Source organism: Erpetoichthys calabaricus, chromosome 3 (assembly GCF_900747795.2).
Source record: "Erpetoichthys calabaricus chromosome 3, fErpCal1.3, whole genome shotgun sequence".
NCBI classification, from domain to species: Eukaryota; Metazoa; Chordata; class Cladistia; order Polypteriformes; family Polypteridae; genus Erpetoichthys; species Erpetoichthys calabaricus.
In genome coordinates, this window is record NC_041396.2 from 211347889 (window position 1) to 211353888 (window position 6000).

A 6000-nucleotide genomic window follows, 5' to 3' on the forward strand; every position below is an offset into this window, starting at 1 on the left:
CGTTAGTACAATAGTTAATGATCCTATGATGCAGGTTCAACATTCTGGATTTGAAATCTTCAGTACACTCTGTTGTTATCTGTGTGAAGTTAACACATTCTCCCTCTGTCTGTGGGGGATTTTTCTCTGGGTACTCAAGTTTTCCTCCCTCATCCCCAAAGATGTGCAGGTTAGGCCCCCTCTTAAGAACTGGTTTCTGCCTAGAACATTAGATAGATAGATAGATAGATTACAACATTAGAATAATTTTAATAAGAACAGGACATTCAGCCTAGTAAATTCATTTATCCTATTCACCTAATTTATCCAGAATAACATGAAGTTTGCTGTGACCTGGTTCACTTTGAAAGGTATTAGTAACCCATGACACTGAACTGGATAAAGCAAGATTTATAATATTGGGCTATTGTTATTTTATTAGTTCATGTATTTAATGTAGACCAATCATGGTTGCAGAGTCATAACTCTAACTGAAAGCACATATAATTCTAAATTAGTCTTTACATTTATTATACAATACACACACATAGACAACAAGCACGGTATAAAATTAATAGTCTTACATGTACAGTGCATCCGGAAAGTATTCACAGCGCATCACTTTTTCCACATTTTGCTATGTTACAGCCTTATTCCAAACTGGATTAAATTCATTTTTTTCCTCAGAATTCTACACACAACACCCCATAATAACAACGTGAAAAAAGTTTACTTGAGGTTTTTGCAAAGAAAAAAATGTCTTTGTCCCATACAGTATGGAAGGTATTATAATTAATTGTTTATTTTGAGCTCAACTGACAGAAAGTGCAGCAATCAATTTGTCCTCTTCTTGGGAGCCAAATACTCGTAAACACAAGAACCCCAAATTTTCTTTGAAAATATAGCGAAGACCGTTAGTGTTGTCCCTCTGTCTTCACATTCCTGAATGTTTTGTAGGACACTTAATGGCAGTTACTATAACATTTTTGAATGAAATAATGATTAATTGCTGAGATTTAAAAGCTTCCTCGGGCATTTCCAACTACCTAAATTGATTGTCTTTCTCCATGAAGTATTCCAGCTGTCCAAAAAGATAACCAAACTTTCTAAACACTTGAGAGGTTTCGAGCTTTTATTACAAATAGCAGCTTAATACATGGTAATACACAACCCTGCAGTTTAATCTCATCATTTTTTATTTCTTATCTTAGACAAAAATGCACTTCAACCAGGAATCTATCTAAGATATCTTAAACATGTTAGAAATTAAAATGTTTGCCATGAGAACGGATTAAAGACTGGTGGAATCAAGCAGTGAAGGGTAAGCTGTGCATGACAAATAAACAATGCAAAAATATAGCCCTGCTGCTCTTGAAAAACAATGTAAATAAATGGGAAATCATAGTTTCACATGCAATTCTATTAATATTAATTTAAAGACAAATTTACCCTTGAGGGTCAATATTTATGGTGCAACATAGAACTCCACAAATGGAGCAAACAGTACAGCAGGTGATTAATAAATGCAGACATACTGTAAGTCCTTGAAATGTCTACTGACTTGGAGGCAATTCTGTAAATATGAGTCAATGATAATACCTCAAATGCCAAAAAAATTCTTCCAAACAGCACTTCAAACCTACGCCAGTGACAGTTGTAGATATGATTATCCGGGCACATTATTCTTTATGTTGCAAAATTAAAGTTTAAACAAGATGTGATTCAGATATTCTTGAGTGGATGTTAGTTATATTGCATGTGATGATAGATGTATTTTGTAACATGTAAAATGCATTATTAACGATGGGTTAACAAGTAGTTTATTTTTTGAAATGGTTTAACTTTACCTATAGTGCAAAGTATCTCCTCCCTTGTATACACATGGTGATGCATGGTTTTACTAGCAGCAAACGGAGACAGTTGAAGTTAGTGGGAAGTCCCTATGAACATTTTGTTAATTAATTTTACTGTGCACTACCTCTGTACTAGCTTCTTCGGATTGACAAGTGTGGGTTTCAGGGTACAATATCCTGTTGCATGTACTCAAGTGAAAAACCTTAATTCAACAATTGGTGAAACAGTGGCATGCTACTGGTTCTGCAAGAAATGCACTAAAACTAAGAAACACTTTCATAACCATGAGGCTGTGGCCGACATTGAAGATCATACAAGTATGCAAAGAAGTGTCATAATTTGATGCAGTGATTATCACAAAACACAGTTGTGTCAAAATGTGTGTTTCATAATTTGCAGGTAGTCCATGATTTACAGGCTGCTTTTTGGAATGCTACATGTGTCTTTCATTTATAATAAACTCCATCCTTTTCAGTATTAATTTTCACAAAACGGTATATAGAAATGCTAAAATAATTGTTTAGTTCCCTGACAAACGTCCATTGGTCGATGACCATTTTACAATGATACAATATGGAAGAGGAACAAGAAGGAAAGCATAAAAGAAAGTATCATATGCAAGAAAGCCAATGCAGTTAGGTGATACTGTAATTATCTGTCTGATATTTTGGACTAAGATAAAAGTTGATTATTTTAAGCACTGCATCTATCTGGTTCAATTTGGCAATGCTTGTCACCCTCTGCAACCAGTGTCTACAGCACTGTTATGAAGATGATGTTGTTAGTATAATGAACGGAGAGAGTGCAGGGAGTAAGGTGCAGGAAAATCTCACAGGGGAAATTGCTTCCAATTACTAAAAAACAATAATTAGGAAAGCAATATCATCCAATATCTCAATCAACAGACAAAACTTATATTCTGACTTCATCATCAATAAGGTTGAGTATAAATATTTTTATTGAAAGTACACAGTTTTAAATGCTGTAAATGTATCACAACTTCACAAGGGTCTAAAGGATCCTTCTACTTATGCAAAGTACATATACACATTGTTAAATATGCCCACATGAGCAGCATCTTACAGGCTTTAAAGCAGTAGGAAATATAGCTAAAGAGAATGGTGTGATACAAGAGATAACTGCCTTTGATCTTCTACCCTTAGAACAGAGAAAGAGACTGGCGAAGATCCATAACATCACTTCTGTCCCAGTGCTAACAATTCTAATTATTGTGCTCCCACCACTATTTAAACCTGATGAAGGCTGGAAGTTGATGTTCATTTGCGAACCAACATCTAAGGGTGTCCCTTTCTCCTGGCTGAGGAGGCTAGGGCCAAGACCTGAGGGTCTTTCTCTTGCTTGATCTTTTCGTTGGCATTAAATGGGGCATGGTTACAGACCACAACCCTTGATATACATTTCTGTTACTACTGGGTACTGCTTACCCCACTCCCCCCTAATTCAACCACTGCTTCAATCCTGGCAGGGGAGTTCACCCAATTTCCCATGCAAAACAGTTGTTTTGAACAAGGCCATGGATGGCGCTATCTATTAGAAGCAAAGCTTGATAATATTCTCTTGGGATTAGTTGAAAATGACTTGTTTTAAATTCTGTTCAATTTCCTCACACTTTTTAAGTAGCTAAAGATAATAAAACACCAGTGAAATGATCATGGTAATATTTCATTTTTCATTGATCAAGTATCTAATAATTGCTTAGCTTACAGGAAGAGAGCACTGTGCCCTTTTCATGCATTTGTGGCTTCTCTGCCCTTAAACTGGAAAATTTCTCTTTTGACTTTGCAGGAAGTAAATCTTTGTTCCCACATGTGCTCAAACTTGCAACTTACCAGTAAATTCCTAGGATATGTTCAAGGGGCTATTAAATATAAAGTACAGTATATACCTGCCACAGTCAAAATCCATTGATTAATAGATTGTAGTCTCTAAAGTGACCTTCTGTCAGATATGATGACTGACTGATGTCTCTGCCGGGATATATCCTGCTTCCTTACCTGGCAAGGAGGCCATTGGAAATGAAGGACACCTGGGGCCTCATGCATAACGCCATGCGTAGAATTCGCACTATAACATGACGTAAGCACAAAAGCCGAAATGTGCTTACGCACAGAAAAATCCAGATGCAGGAATCTGTGCGTTCGTCAACTTCCGCGTTCTTCCGCTACATAAATCCCGGTCAGCGTGGAAATAAATGCACGTGCACGCGCTTGCTGTCCCGCCCCAACTCCTCCCAGAATTATGCCTCTTTGAATATGCAAATCAATATAAATAGCCCTTAAACCCAGTGTTCTGTGAAAAGGCAATGGCAAAAGTACAAGGAAAAATAGAAGAATTTCAGCGAATACCAAGTGGAGGCAACGAAAAACGTACTATTTGTTGGTTTACACAGTTATATAAGCAACAAAAGGAATTTGATCGAGTGACATAGCGTGTCGGAGAAACTTGAAAGCTCAAGTTCACAAAGTCGCACAGTGCCCGAAATAAAAAAGTTGTCACATATCAAAGTCGGCATGAAAAGGCGACTCGTAGCCCACCATCTGAGTGTCATATGAAAGCTTATTAGGGTCCAGTGTGAAAAAAGCACGAAATGTCAACTTTAATCTCTAAATTTCCACTTTAATCACGTAGTTTATTTTGTCATTAAAGTAGAACATCATAAACTTCATCTTAAAATAGTTTAATTTACTAGTTTCTCAAATCCCATCGTAACTAAAGTAGCACGTTAAATGCTTTGTTGTGTATTTGATCTTATATGTGCTCTATGTGCCTGAATCACTACGTGCTCTTCCTCCGACAGGACACAGAATCCATTACGTTCATAATATTACAGCTCTCTGAATAATTAAAATACTGAGAAGTATACGTGATATAATTTTCATGATGATATGAGTTATAGCATGTTATTAAACATGGGGACACGGTGGTGCAGTGATTGTTCATGTCTTACAGCAAGATGCTTGCTGCACCATGCGTGACCTTCAATGAAATGCTTTATTACAGAAGTACTGTATTTTTCAAATGTACTAACGCCCAATTCCTGTCCTTACTTTTCTTTCTTCAAATACTCAATCGCCACACAATTAGCTCTGTAATAGACGTTAAGCCATCTGTTAGCTTAGAACGCCGATTCTTCAAAACTTTTAAGGAACATCGAAATATCTTCGTAATGTTTAATTGTTCTATCCATCTATCCTTTCAGTGTCGCGCCAGCCACAGCATGAATACAACGCGAGGCAGGAACAAACCGTGAACGAAGCTCAAGCTCGCTAGCGCTGTGGCACCGTGTAGTTAAAGTTTTATCTGTATAATATGATCAACATATTTTGCTGCATTTCATCTTAAAAATGATATCATCATCATATGTAAATACACGCTTTATAAAGTGGCTCAGGTTGTGCAATATTATAACTGTATCATAAGTACAATTACCTCACGGTAACTTGCAAGTACAAACAGTTCTACAAGGAGCACTTGATGGACTGATTGAGTGAGTGTATAGTTCTTGGGATGAAACTGTTTGTGAACCACGAGGTCCGAACAGGAAAGGCTGTGAAGCGTTGGTCGGATGAGAGCAGTTCAAATAGCGATTGGCTGAGGCAGCGAGTGCTTGATGCTGTATACCGATAATTCTCTTTCCAATCGATGTAGATCTGTGATTCACACTCAGATACAGTGATATAAATACTCCGAGTGGTGCAGTGAGAGTAATATGGAAAAAGATGATCCACTGTGGCAACCCCTAACAGGAGCAGCTGACAGAAGAAGAAGAAGAAGGTGCAGTGAGAGTAACAACGCTAAAGCAGTTATGGTATTTACAATAGTTTGACCATTCTGTGGACCATTATATTGTTACAGGTTAATTACAATCAGATGCATTAAATTTATGAATGATATGCGGTTAATTTCACTGTATTTGATAAAGCAGCCATCGTGGATGTGGATCTAAGAAAGGGTAACCACACTGGAACAGTAGCACTGCTTTGACACTGGGTGCCGCCAGTCTGCAAAACCGAGCGGAGAACTTGCGTACGACAGGGTATAAGGTACCGTGGAAAAGTGCGTGGCTTTACGCCAAATGTGGGTTTTATACATCGCGATTTGAACGTGGAAACGTTCTTATGCAACATTTCTGTGCGTATGCACCGT